The sequence below is a fragment of the Symphalangus syndactylus genome, chromosome 18 (assembly GCF_028878055.3).
Source record: "Symphalangus syndactylus isolate Jambi chromosome 18, NHGRI_mSymSyn1-v2.1_pri, whole genome shotgun sequence".
Lineage (NCBI taxonomy): Eukaryota > Metazoa > Chordata > Mammalia > Primates > Hylobatidae > Symphalangus > Symphalangus syndactylus.
Genome location: NC_072440.2, coordinates 66,140,518 through 66,154,867, shown reverse-complemented (window position 1 = coordinate 66,154,867; position 14,350 = coordinate 66,140,518). Strand labels below are relative to the sequence as shown.

Below are 14,350 nucleotides of genomic sequence, written 5' to 3'. Positions count from 1 at the left end.
AGCCACACAGCACTCATTGGTCTCACGCTGGCAACTTGGGGCTCTCGTCCTGGCCACACTCTCATCCTCTGGCCAGATGCCCCACTGAGGTCACCTTTGGTCGCCCATCTCAGAGGGGTCACCCATCTCAGAGGGCCCAGACATCTGAGTGGAGACTGCGTCCTGCCCTGGGTTGGCCGTCCAGAGCAGCTGGCAGGGCAGCACGTGGAATGCGGGATCCCTGCCTCTGGGCCACACTGCTTCCCTGGAGCCAGCTGGGCACCCTCCCAGCCATGGCCCTGTGGCTGGAAAGCCTCTGCTCTGTTCGGGCACTGCGCCATGCAGGCTGCTGGGGTTAAGGCCAAGAGGGCAGATGCTCAGCCGGGCTTGGCGAGGGCAGGACAGTGCCTGCATGTGGGTGAGGGGTAGGCAGTGCAGGGGCTCAGACCACATTCTTGCCTAGGCGGTGCCCACCCCCCACAACGATGAGGGTGCCACACTGCTGTTCCCTGAACCCCCAAGCCCTCAGCTCTTGCTAGCTATCCTCCCCCAGCCTGGACCAGCACGATTTGGAGAGAACAGGGATGTCCCAGTGACCAAGCCTTTCTGGGGACCTCTCCTTGCCCTTCCCTGGGAAGCCCCCTAGTTGTCGAAGACTCTACCTGTGGGTGCCTCACAAAACAGGGGACCTCCCCACCTACCACCAGCCTTCCCTTCCCCCCAGGAGGGTCCCAGTGGCTGCTGGGAGGAGCTGCTGGGACCCCTCCAGCCTCCTGCCTCCCACCACCCGCTTCTCCCCACCCCCTCGGGGCTCACAGCAGTGCCAGCTCCCAGGGCAGGCGCCACAAAAGGGAACCGCGGCTGCTGGAACCTCCGTTGCCATGGGGATGGGGACCACAGGACCCACATCTGGTAGCGATTGAGGAGGAAAAATTATGAGTCGTGGAAAACGCAAATATTTTTTGTAGCACACAGCACAAAGGAGTGGGAGGAATGTGGGGACCAGGCCCAGCCTGGTTTCAAGCAGACGCAGCCCACAGCACACAGAGGCCTGCAGACACTAACCCTATGCCGCATGCATGCTCCTCTAGACTCAGAAACACCAACACAGACACACAGCCCGAAACGCAGACGTGCACACACAAAGCCAGCAGAATCCCACAAACACAGAGACGGCACACACGCTGCAACAGACGCCCACACAGCACTGGGCCCAGAGGAACACAGCCACTCACCTGCCAACACACACACACGACACTCCACCAGACAGAAACACTCACTCTCCAATACACACACACACAACCCACTGCTCACAGAGACAGATGCGCTGCAACACACACACAGCCAGCCCACTACTATGGAGGACACTCACCCCACACCACGCACATAAAAATGGAAAAAAAGACTCACTCTGCAACATACAGCATGTATCACCAGACACAGAAACACCGAGACAGAGACTCATTGCAGCACACACCATTGGCCACAAAGAAACCACAAGACAGACACAACCCTGCGACACCCACACTTCACCAAAGTCAGAAGCAGATATATATCATACAAAATACACGTGTGGCTGGGCACGGTGGCTCACGCCTGTAATTCTACTACTTTGGGAGGACGAGGCAGGTGGATCACTTGAGGTCAGGAGTTCAAGACCAGCCTGGCCAACATGGTGAAACCCTGTCTCCATTAAAAATACAAAAAATTAGCTGGCATGGTGGCAGGTGCCTGTAATCCCAGCTACTCAGGAGGCTGAGGCAGAAGAATCGATTGAACCCGGGAGGCAGAGATTGCAGGTGAGCTGAGATCGCACCACTGCACTCCAGCCTGGCGACAGAGTGAGACTCCGTTTCAAACAAACAAACACACAAAAAAACACACACCTGCACATGACCCGACACACTCAGATACTGAGACAAACACATTCCCTGCAACACACACAAACACACAATCCATGACATACCGACAAAAGAGACACTCATTCTGCAGACACACATCTTCCACCAGATACACGGAAACATGAGAGAAACACATTAAACACACACAGCAAACACACTATCTGCAGCACATAGCTCACCACCAGACAGAAATGCAGACAGGCTGGGCGCAGTGACTCACGCCTGTAATCCCAGCACTTTGGGAGGCCGAGGCAGGCAGATCACTTGAGATCAGGAGTTCAAGACCAGCCTGGCCAACATGGTGAGACCCTGTCTCTACTAAAAATACAAAAAATTAGCCTGGCGTGGTGGCATGCGCCTGTAATCTCAGCTACTTGGGAGGCTGAGGTGGGAGAATTGCTTGAACCTGGGAGGCAGAGTTTGCAGTGAGTGGAGATCGCATCACTGCGCTCCAGCCTGGGCCACAGGGTGAGACTCTGTCTCAAAAAAAAGAGGGAAAAAAAAAAGAAATGTAGACACAGACATGCACCCTGCACCCACCACACCACACTCACAGAACACACCTTATCCTGCAAAATACACACACACACACACACACACACACACACCCTCTGACACACAGAAACACCAAGAGACCCTCACTCTGCAACCATAGATACCTTCCACCAGACACACAGAAATAGCAAGTTATACAACCCGCAACACACACACGTGCCACCAGAGCCGTCTGAATACTGAGACACACACATCAGCCGACACACAGAAGTGTACCCATCCTACAGACAGACGGCATACACAGCATCCACGCCCTACTAAGCATGGAGGTGAGCACCCACCCTAAAATGCACTCACTGCACTAGAAAAAGATCACGAGGCCCGGCGTAGTGGCTCATGCCTGTCATCCCCACACTCGGGAAAGCCAAGGCAGGAGGCTTCATTTAAGTAGGTTGGATTGGCTGTCATATGCACAGGTAAGCAACACACCCAACAGTTAGTATGCTTGAAAATAGGCCTGTTCCTTGGGTGGGGCTAACATGCAGATGATTGGTAAAGCCTCCTGAGAGGGCGGTGGGGTCAGGGCTGGGGTTAAGAGGGCAGAGGTCAGGGCTAGGGTTAGGAGGGCAGCCTGCAAGAGTTGAAAACAAGTTAGTGAATTTGTGGTGGTTGGGCTGCCAGGGAGGAAGAGGAGGAGTGGGAAGGGTAGGAGGAAGGCCTTTGACAGGGGTACAGTAGGAAGCAGGGTGTAGAGGAGTCGACCCGGGGCCAGCTCAGTTGTTGTGTGGACGGTGGACAGGAGTCATCTATCTTCGGGTGAGGTCATTGTCTCGATGAGTCCAGCTGCAGGGCTGAGGTCACTCACCTGGTAAAGAAGCTGGTTGGGGTGAGCTCCTGGGTCTCCCTGAATTTGCAGTGACCTTCGCCCAATAATGGACCTCGAGACATCTGTTAGGGAGTCCTAGAACCACAGGACTGTGGTTGGACAGTGCTAGTGAAGAAGCCATTGTCCCAGTGTCACATTGGGGATACTATAATTCCAAAGCTGCCTGCTGCACACACCCCACCTGAGGTATTCCAGCGGCTGCTTCCTATTAATAGTCTGACATGCATTGTGAGGGGCAAAATGTGCACGAGTGACACTCATTCGAGAGCCTCAGCAGTGGGCATTCCAATTACACTGTTGCTTCCCGTGTGTGTGTGTGCGTGCGTGTGTGTGTCGGGGGGCCTCCTTTATTTTCTTCTGAAGCAAAAAAAAATTGCTTAAATTACTTATTTGGCCGGGCGCAGTGGCTCACGCCTGTAATCCCAGCACTTTGGGAGGCCAAAGAGGGTGGATCACTTGAGGTCAGGAGTTCGAGACCTGCCTGGCCAACATGGTGAAACCCCGTCTCTACTAATAATACAAAAATTACCCGGGCGTGGTGGCGCCTGCCTGTAATCCCAGCTACTCACTGCAACCTCCGCCTCCCGGGCTCCAGCGATCCTCGTCCCTCAGCCTCCCAGTATTTGCTGGTTTTAGAGGCGGAGTCTCGCCAGGTCGACCCGTCTGGAGCGCAGAGGCTATTCCCAGGCCCGATGCCACTACTGACGAGCTCCGTTTCCAACTGGGGCTGCCTCGCCTCTCCCTAGGCGTCCTGGTGGCAGAGGCCACCATACTGATGCCGGCCTCAGTGAGGACCTGGATCGGCACAGCGCACTGCAGCGCAGAACTCCCGGTCACGCGATTCTCCTGCCTCAGCCTCCCAAGCAGCTGGGACCGCAGGCACGCGCGGCGCCGGCCCTTGGAGCTCAGAATCGTCTTTAGGACTGCATCCGGCACCAGGCAGCCAGCGGCTAGGGGGCCATGGAATCGTGCTGCCATCTGGTGGCTGGATGGGTAGCTGCTGCTTTTTTTTTTTTTTCTTTTTGAGGCACAGCCTCACTTTGTGGCCCAGGCTGGAGGCAGTCAATCAATAACCGCTCACTGCAGCCTCCATCCCCCGGGCCCAAGACATCCTCCCATCTTAGCCTCCCAACGTGCTGAGATTACAGGTGTGAGCCACCGCACCGGGCCGGTACCACCTTTTTTTTTTTCTTTTGAGACAGAGTATCCACTCTACCGCCCAGGCTGGAGTGCAGTGGTGCAATCTTGGCTCACTGCAACCTCCGCCCCCCGGGTTCAAGCGATTCTCCTGCCTTAGCCTCCTGAGTAGCTGGGATTACAAGCGCGTGCCACAACGCCCAACTAATTTTTGTATTTTTAGTACAGATGGGGTTTCACCATGTTGGCCAGGCTGGTCTCGATCTCCTGACCTCAAGTGATCTGACCACCTCGCCCACTAAAGTGCTGGGATTACAGGCATGAGCCACCGCGCCCGGCCGGTAGCATCTTTGAAGAGCCTAAACAAGTGTGGGTGACAGCCTGGAGGAACTTCGGCGCAGTTCTGTTTGTGCGGCCCGGTGGGGCCTGCTACAGGTATGTGGTGTCCCAGGCCCAGATTATCCCCCAAAGTAGGCATAGCCAGGTGAGGAAAGCCAGAAGTCAGCGACAAATACTGTGCAGTTCCGTGTATGTGGAGTATCTAAAGGAGTCAAATTCGTAGAGACAGGCGGGGTGAGGTGGCTCACGCCTGTAATCCCAGCACTTTGGGAGGCCGAGGTGAGTGGACCACCTGAGGTCAGGAGCTCGACACCAGCCCGGCCAACATGCTACTAAAAATACAAAAATACCAAAAATACAAAATTTACTAAAAATACAAAAATTAGCCGTATGTGGTCGTGTGTGCCTGTAATCGCAGCTACTTGGGAGGCTGAGGGAGGAGAATCAGTTGGATCCAGAAGACAGAGGTTGCAGTGAACCAAGACTGCACCACTGCCACGGCACTGCATTCCAGCCTGGGTGACCAGCAAAACTTTGTCTCAAAGAAAACAAATGAACAAAAACAAAACAAAACAAAAAATTAGTAGGGCATGGTGATGTGTGCCTGTAGTCCCAGCTACTTGGGAGGCTGAGGCAGGAGAATTGCTTGAACCCGGGAGGCAGAGGTTGCAGTGAGCCGAGATCGTACCACTGCGCTCCAGCCTGGGAGACAGAGCTAGACTCCATCTCAAAAAAAAAAAAAAAAATTTTGTAGAAACAGAAGGTGGAACCGTGGTTACCACGGGCTGGGAGGTATGGGAATTAGTGTTTAATGGGTGCAGAGTTTGAGTTTCAGATGATGAAAAGATTCTAGAAATAGATGGCAGTGAATGTACTTAATGTCACTAAACCGTACACTTTAAAATGATTAAAATAGTGTTCGCTTCGGCAGCACATATACTAAAATCAGAATGATAGAGAGAAGATTCTCATGGCCTCTGCCCAAGGATGACACGCAAATTTGTGAAGCGTTCCATATTTTTATTTTTATTTTTTTATTTATTATTTATTTATTTACTTTGAGATGGAATCTTGCTCTGTTGCCCAGGCTGGAGTGCAGTGGCGCAATCTCGGCTCACTGCAAGCTCTGCCTCCTGGGTTCATGCCATTCTCCTGCCCCAGCCTCCCGAGTAGCTGGGACTACAGGCGCCTGCCACCACGCCTGGCTAATTGTTTGTATTTTTAGTAGAGACGGGGTTTCACCGTGGTCTCGATCTCCTGACCTCATGATCTGCCCACCCCGGCCTCCCAAAGTGCTGGGATTACAGGTGTGAGCCACCACGCCCGGCCAAAGCGTTCCGTATTTTTAAACAGATATATAGACCAATGGAACAGAACAGGGACCTCAGAAATAACACCACACATCTACAACCATCTGATCTTTGACAAACCTGACAAAAACAAGAAATGGAAAAAGGATTCCCTATTTAATAAATGGTGCTGGGAAAACTGGCTAGCCACATGCAGAAAACAGAAACTGGACCCCTTCCTTATACCTTATACAAAAATTAACTCAAAATAGATTAAAGACTTAAATGTAAAACCCAAAACTGTAAAAACCCTAGAAGAAAACCTAGGTAATACCATTCAGAACATAGGCGTGGGCAAAGACTTCATGACTAAAACACCAAAAGCAATGGCAACAAAAGCCAAAATTGACACATGGAATCTAATCAAACTAAAGAGCTTCTGCACAGCAAATGAAACTATCATTAGAGTGAACAGGCAACCTACAGAATGGGAGAAAATTTTTGCAATCTACCCATCTGACAAAGGTCTAATATCCAGAATCTACAAGGAACTTAAACAAATTTACAAGAAAAAAATAACCCCATCAAAAACTGGGCAAAGGATATGAACAGACATTCTCAAAAGAAGATATTTATGTAGCCAACAAATATACAAAAAAAAGCTCATCATCACTGGTTATTAGAGAAATGCAAATCAAAACCACAATGAGACACCATCTCACACCAGTTAGAATGGCAATTATTAAAAAGTCAGAAAACAACAGATGCTGGCGAGGCTGTGGAGAAATAGGAACACTTTTACACTGTTGGTGGGAGTGTAAATTAGTTCAACCATTGTGGAAGACAGTGTGGAGATTCCTCAAGGATCTAGAACCAGAAATACCAGTTGACCCAGCAATCCCATTACTAGGTACATACCCAAATGATTATAAATCGTTCTACTGTAAAGACACCTGCACATGTATGTTTATTGCAGCACTATTCACAATAGCAAAGACTTGGAACCAACCCAAATGCCCATCAGTGATAGACTGGATAAAGAAAATGTGGCATATATACACCATGGAATACTATGCAGCCATAAAAAAGAATGAACTCATGTCTTTTGCAGGGACATGGATGGAGCTGGAAGCCATCATTTTCAGCAAACTAACACAGGAACAGAAAACCTAACACCGCATATTCTCACTTATAAGTGGCAGTTGAACAATGAGAACACATGGACACAGGGAGGGGAACATCACACACTGGGGTCTGTCTGAGGATGGGGGGCTGGGGGAGGAACAGCATTAGGAGAAATACCTAAGGCATGCAGGGCTTAAAACCTAGATGACGGATTGACAGGTGCAGCAAACCACTATGGCATGTGTATACCCATGTAACAAACCTGCACGTTCTGCACATGAATCTCAGAACTTAAAGTAAAATTTAAAAAAAAATAAAATTAAAATTAAAAAATGATTAAAGTAGGCTGGGCATGGTGGCTTAAGCCTGTAATCCTAATTACTCAGGAGGCTGAGGTGGGAGGATCACTTGAACCCAGGAGGTTGAGGCTGCAGTGATCTGCAATGGCGCCACTGTACTCCAGCCTGGGTGACATAGTGAGACCCTGTTTCAAAAAAAAAAAAAGAAAGAAAAAGGTTAAAACGGTAAATTTTGTTATATATTTTACCACAATAAATAGAATGGGAGTAGAGGCTGAGAGGCTGTTGAATTGGGTACTGTGGAACACTGCAAGGAAGCAAAAATAGTAAAATATTGGCCAGCAAAAGACTGAATGGGCTCCATCCTTTCAGCCTGCAGGGACTGGGGCCCCTATGGCCCCCTGGGTTAAGGTTTCAGCATCGACGGTGAGATGCCATTTGTTCTTTTCCATTTGAAGAACACGTCAAATCGGGCTGTTAAATGGAGAAACAGAGGGGATAGTCACCCCTTCACTCAATCCTTGAAGTCCCTGTTTTAATTTATTTTGGGTCATATTAATGATTTTAATGGCTTGGGCAGGTCCTCCGGGTCTCGTCTGCCAAGACTGACAGTAAGGGACAAAGTGTGGGTTTTATTCCAGTTGGAGCATCCGTCCCAGTGATGGAAATTCAAGAGCAGAAAGAATTGAGACCACTGGAATATTCTGCAAATCTATTGCACCAGTGACCAGGCTAAGGCGGACTTGTTTGCCTTCAATCTTAACAGAGAGAGTTCCTCCCTTACATTTAGTGGGGTCTCTGGGGAAACAGTGTCAATTAAGGCCATAGAAGTTTGCTTAGTGCGTGGACCCCCAAGTTTGTGAGACCAATTGTCCTCTGTAGTGGCGAGGGTCAAGGAGTATGCTGTGTCCCTAGCAAGGCTGGAGTGGTCACGGGTGCTCTATTTTGGGGGATGTGATGTGGGCTCACATCTTGAGGATTTGGGTTTGGATTCTCTGTATAACTTGTTTTAGAAGCGCCTGGACCTCTTTGGGGTCTTACCGTAAATCTGATTATTGGGGAAGCCCAGGTTGCAAAGTTGCCAATGCCAGGGTTGGGGGGTGGCCATGGAAGTTCTGAAATGGGGGTCCTTTCCTTGTCAGTAGGGTTTGGTGCTTTGGGATGAGAAGACGGGGTCCTGGAATCAATCATTTCAGGCCATCGCGGGCCTCTGTAGGAGTAGTCACATGAGGCCGGGCATGGTGGTTCATACCTATAATCCCAGCACTTTGGGAGGCCAAGGTGGGATGATTGCTTGAGGCAAGGAGTTCAAGTCCATTCCGGGCAACACAATTCTGCACAATTGTGCTGTATATAAATTACACCTCAATAAAACCTTACCCCCCAAAACACTGGATTTCAGATGAGGAGGCAGAGATGAGGACAAACGCTGAGAACACACCCCTAACTGAGGCATGCAGGCATGAAGGATGACGATAGCCGAGGGAAGGAGAAAATGGGCTGAAACAAGGCTCCAAGCCGGGTGTGGGGGCACACACCTTGGTCCCCCAACTACTCAGGAGGCCGAGGTGGGGGATTTGCTTGAGCCCAGGAGTCAAAGGCTGCAGTGAGCTATGATTGTGCCACTTCACTCCAGCCTGGGCGACAGAGCGAGACTCCGTCTCAAAAAAAAAAAAAGAAAAAGAAAAAGAAAGAAAAACAAAAAAATATCTCCAGAGGTATCAGAATATGGTGCTGGCCAGTGAGGCTGTCAGAGGCTTCATGGCTTCAGTGTGGGGAGCATCAGCCAGCAAGAGTAGGGTAGGGTCTGAGGCCCGCACAGGCCTTTTTGGTGGGTATTTCTGGCCACTGGGAGAAGTCCATGTCCAATGAGTCATCATTCTGCAGGGAAAGGAATAAAAAACCCAGACAGTATGCATTGGAATCAGATGCTGATGTGGTAATGACACTAGCAGAGAAGTCAGAACAGACCACACAAGATGTCCCAGGAGACAGAACAACTTGAACTGTGAGTGTGAATGAGACTGTCAAGAGAAAATGCCAAAGGTGACGTGTACTCAGGAGGGTCAACTGGTTATTCAGAGATCTAACAAGCTAATATTTTAGGAATAGGAATAACACATGCACACGGGCCCTACCACCTAGAGGGAGCTGCATAGACACATACAGACATACATACATGCACACACATTTTTTTTTGCTGAACCATTTGAAGGTAAGTTGCAGACATCATGATGTCTCACTCTACAGTCTTCAGCTTGTATCTCCTGTGGATATTCTCTTACATAATCACAGTAGTATTATCACACGCAATAAATTTCCTATTGATACAATATGACCTAAGATACAGCCCATTTTCAAATTTCCTCTTGTCCCAAACTGCCCTTTATCAATTTTTTTGGATCTATCCCCTAAGCAAGGAACATGCATTGCATTTGACTGTCAAGTTTCTTGAGGACTATAAAGCATTGTGACACACTACAGAAGTGAGGCACAGCTCACAATACACGTTTTGCAGCTGTTTCTAGCTGGCTATAATCTGCCATCACCTCTTTTGAGTGGCAGACTGACAAAATCAGAAAATGCTAAAAAAATAAAAAACCCAAAGACCCCTTATCCTTCCAGATCTTTCACCCTACTGTGCTCTTTTTGTCAACTGCACCCTTCTAAATACAACCACGGGGTGAGGTGGTTGCGGTAGAAAAACAAAATGAGGTACAGAGTCCACAGTCTGTAAAAGGAGGGATCTGGGTCCCACTTGGCTGCAGAAGTGCCCAGGGCCAATTCCTTGCTGAGCCCCCGGATTCTCTAAATCTCCAGGACTCTCCATGAAGGCCCCATGCCGGGGGCCGGGTACAGAGGAAAGCACACAGGGATGTGTCCCCTACCGCCACTCTTAACCCAGTGCTGCAATCCAGCCCTTCCTGAGCTGCTCCACGTGCCCCTGTCTGATTCCATCCCAGTAAACCAACCGTGCAAACATCCTGCACCAACCCCTGGCCAGCACGTGGATAGGCAAAGCGACCCCATGTGAGCCGTCATCTACTCTCTCAGGTTCCACTAAAACCACTCCTCTGAGCTCCCAGCACAGCACTGGGCAGAGAGATCCCCAGCAACTGACCCACTGAATTGGACTGGACGAGACATTCGATAGAGTACATCTCGAGGGCACACCTCGGGCAACATCTGGACTCTTCAGTTGGAGCTGTTCCCACTGCCCAGAGCTTCCTGAGAACCGGCCAGCAGGTACCCGGGTGAAGGTCTGTGGAAGGCTGACGATCCAGGACTGGGGAGGGAATGTGCCAACCCTCTTCATAAAGAAGGAAGAACACACAGCCACTCACCTTGGACCTGGCTTCGGGAAGACCCCAAGCTGATATATCCTCGAGATTCTCTTTCAGGAAAAGAGCAGGATCCTGAAAGGAAAGAGCTGGGGAAGGAGAAATGAGTCAAGGCCACGGCTACCAGGCTCACGGCTGAGCTTAAAGCCCACCTGGCGTGGCACAAGTGAGAATCAGAGAGGAGGCAGAACCTGCCAGCAAGGCAAGGTGGGGAACGAGCCCCAATAGCTAGCACCAACTGAAACAGCATCGAGGAATAATTCTGCCTGTGTCTCAGACACTCCAATTCATGAAGAAAAGAGCTGCTACCCCCAATCAAGCACGTCCAAGTGGGAACAAGTGGTTGGGCACAGGGAAGAAAGAAGCAAGAGGCCAGGAGCGATGGCTCACGCCTGTAATCCCAGCACTTTGGTAGGCCGAGGCAGGCTGATCATGAGGTCAGGAGATCGAGACCATCCTGGCTAACACGGTGAAACCCCGTCTCTACTAAAAATACAAAAAATTAGCCGGGTGTGGTGGCGGGCGCCTGTAGTCCCAGTTACTCCAGAGGCTGAGGCAGGAGAATGGCTTGAACCTGGTAGGCGGAGCTTGCGGTGAGCCGAGATCAGGCCACTGGAATCCAGCCTGGGCGACAGAGGGAGACTCCGTCTCAAAAAAAAAAAAAAAAAAAAAAAAGACGAGTCTGGCTCTGTTGCCCAGGCTGGAGTGCAGTGGCGTGATCTCGGCGCATCACAATCCCTGCGCCGCCCCCGGGTACAAGTGATTCTCCTGTCTCAGCCGCCCGAGTAGCCAGTACTACAGGCGCGGGCCACCATGTCTGACTGAATTTGTATTTTTACCAGAGACGGGGTTTCACTAGGTTGGCCAGGCTGGTCTCCAACTCCTGATCTCCTGATCCGCCCGCCCCGACCTCCCAAAGTGCTGGGATGCGTGAGCCCCCACTCCTGGCCACTATTTTTTCTTTCTTTCGTGTGTGTGTGTGTGTGTGTGTGTGTGTGTGTCTGTGTGTGTGTGTGTGTGACGAAGTTTCGCTCTTGTTGCCGAGGTTGGAGTGCAATGGTGCTATCTCAGCTCACTGCAATCCCGGCCTGAGCAGGAGAGCAGGCATCTTCAGTGATCCACTGGCGGATCTGCAGCCATTGTGCGCGCCAGGTCTTCCCATGCCTTTTGTGCGCGCGCCTCTCCTTCCAGTACCTATCCCGCGAGCGTCCCCCAGCCTCCCGCCATTGGCAGCAGGTGCTGAGATCGCGCCATTGCACTCCAGCCTGGGGGACAAGAGCGAAACTCCATCTCAAAAAAAAAAAAAGGATGAAAATTTTGGAAAAATATGGAAGAAACCAAATGGATTTGTAGCTCAACTAAATCGTAATTATTCAGTGTCTGTTTTTTGCAAGAAACCATGTATTTCATGTCCACAATCAGGGCCACAGTCCTAGCTCTCAAGTGTGGGTGTTTCCTAAGCAAATTGAAGAACACAGGCATAAAAGTGCAGTAAATTAACAAATCTTTTTCTCTCTGTCTCTCTCTCTATATTTTATTTATTTATTTATTTATTTTTGAGACAGAGGTTCGTACTGTCACCCAGGCTGGAGTGCAGTGGCGAGATCTCGGGTCACTGCAAGCTCCGCCTCCCGAGTTCACGCCATTCTCCTGCCTCAGCCTCCGGAGTAGCTGGGACTACAGGCGCCCGCCACCACGTCCGGCTAATTTTTTGTAGTTTTAGTAGAGACGGGGTTTCACTATGTTGGCCAGGCTGGTCTCCAACTCCTGACCTCGTGATCCGCCCGCCCCGACCTCCCAAAGTGCTGGGATGCGTGAGCCCCCACTCCTGGTCACTATTTTTTCTTTCTTTCGTGTGTGTGTGTGTGTGTGTGTCTGCGTGTGTGACGAAGTTTCGCTCTTGTTGCCGAGGTTGGAGTGCAATGGTGCTATCTCAGCTCACTGCAATCCCCGCCTGAGCAGGAGAGGAGGCATCTTCAGTGATCCACTGGCGGATCTGCAGCCATTGTGCGCGCCAGGTCTTCCCATTCCTTTGTACGCGCCCCTCTCCTTCCAGTACCTGTCCCGTGAGCGTCCCCCAGCCTCCTGCCATTACCAGCAGGTGCTGAGATCGCGCCATTGCAGTCCAGCCTGGGGGACAAGAGTGAAACTCCATTTCAAAAAAAAAAAAAAAAAAGGATGAAAATTTCGGAAAAATATGGAAGAAACCAAATGGATTTCTAGCTCAACTGAATCCTAATTATTCAGTATCTATTTTTTGCAAGAAACCATATATTTCATGTCCACAATCAGGGCCACAGTCCCAGCTCTCAAGTGTGGGTGTTTCCAAAGCAAATTGAAGAACACAGGCATAAAAGTGTATTCAATTAATAACCATCTCTGTCTCTCTTTTTTTTTTTTTTTGAGACGGAGGTTCGCATTGTCACCCAGGCTGGAGTGCAGTGGCGAGATCTCAGGTCACTGCAAGCTCCGCCTCCCGAGTTCATGCCATTCTCCTGTCTCAGCCTCCGGAGTAGCTGGGACTACAGGCGCCCGCCACCGCGCCCGGCTAATTTTTTGTAGTTTTAGTAGAGACGGAGTTTCGCTATGTTGGCCAGGCTGGTCTCCAACTCCTGACCTCGTGATCCGCCCGCCTCTGCCTCCCAAAGTGCCACCGCGCCCGGCCTTTTTTTTTTAAGACAGAGTCTCGGCCGGGCGCGGTGGCTCACGCCTTTAATCCCAGCACTTTGGGAGGCCGAGGCGGGCTGATCACGAGGTCAGGAGATTGAGACCATCCTGGCTAACACTGTGAAACCCCCGTCTCTACTGAAAATACAAAAAATTAGCTGGGTGTGGTGGCGGGAGCCTGTAGTCCCAGCTACTCCACAGGCTGAGGCAGGAGAATGGCGTGAACCCGGTAGGCGGAGCTTGCGGTGAGCCGAGATCAGCCCACTGGAAACCAGCCTGGGCGACAGAGGGAGACTCCGTCCCAAAAAAAGAAAAAAAAAAGACAGAGTCTGGCTCTGTTGCCCAGGCTGGAGTGCAGTGGCGCGATCTCGGCGCATCACAATCCCTGCCTCGCCCCCAGGTTCAACTGATTCTCCTGTCTCAGCCACCCGAGTAGCTGGTACTACAGGCGCGTGCCACCATGTCTGACTAAATTTGTATTTTTACTAGAGACAGGGTTTCACTATGTTGGCCAGGCTGGTCTCCAACTCCTGATCTCCTGATCCGCCCGCCCCAACCTCCCAAAATGCTAGGATTATAGGCATAAGCCACCACGCCGGGCCTCTTTTTTTTCTTTTTCTTTTTTTTATTTTGAGACGGAGTTTTGCTCTTGTTGCCCAGGCTGGAGTGCAATGGTGCGATCTCAGCTCACTGCAATCTCCACCTCAGCAGGAGAGCAGGAATCTTCAGTGATCCACGGGCAGATCTGCAGCCATTGTGGGCACCTGTTCTTCCCGCAACCTTTGTGCCCGCGTCTCTCCTTCCAGTACCTCTTGCATGCGCCCCCCTGCCTCCACGTCCGCCGGCCGCCATTGCCAGCAGGTATCTTGCACGGGTATCTTGCAGCGATAAT

At 50.8% G+C, this 14,350-nt stretch overlaps 2 long non-coding RNA genes and 1 other non-coding gene across 3 annotated transcripts; 1 reads left to right on the top strand and 2 right to left on the bottom strand.

Moving 5' to 3' along the window:
• Positions 1-2,875: 2,875 nt before the first annotated feature.
• On the bottom strand, positions 2,876-4,157 carry LOC134733629 (uncharacterized). The gene is made up of 2 exons (XR_010117284.1): positions 3,831-4,157; positions 2,876-3,336 (listed from the first exon to the last, which is right to left on the bottom strand). It is a non-coding gene; the product is annotated as an uncharacterized lncRNA (long non-coding RNA).
• A 1,424-nt stretch (positions 4,158-5,581) lies between these two features.
• LOC129467581 (uncharacterized) lies at positions 5,582-14,330 on the bottom strand. Its single transcript, XR_010117165.1, has 3 exons — positions 14,223-14,330; positions 10,795-10,880; positions 5,582-9,331 (listed from the first exon to the last, which is right to left on the bottom strand). It is a non-coding gene; the product is annotated as an uncharacterized lncRNA (long non-coding RNA).
• LOC129468664 (U6 spliceosomal RNA) lies at positions 5,653-5,759 on the top strand. Its single transcript, XR_008652748.1, has one exon. It is a non-coding gene; the product is annotated as a U6 spliceosomal RNA (small nuclear RNA).
• Positions 14,331-14,350: the final 20 nt, after the last annotated feature.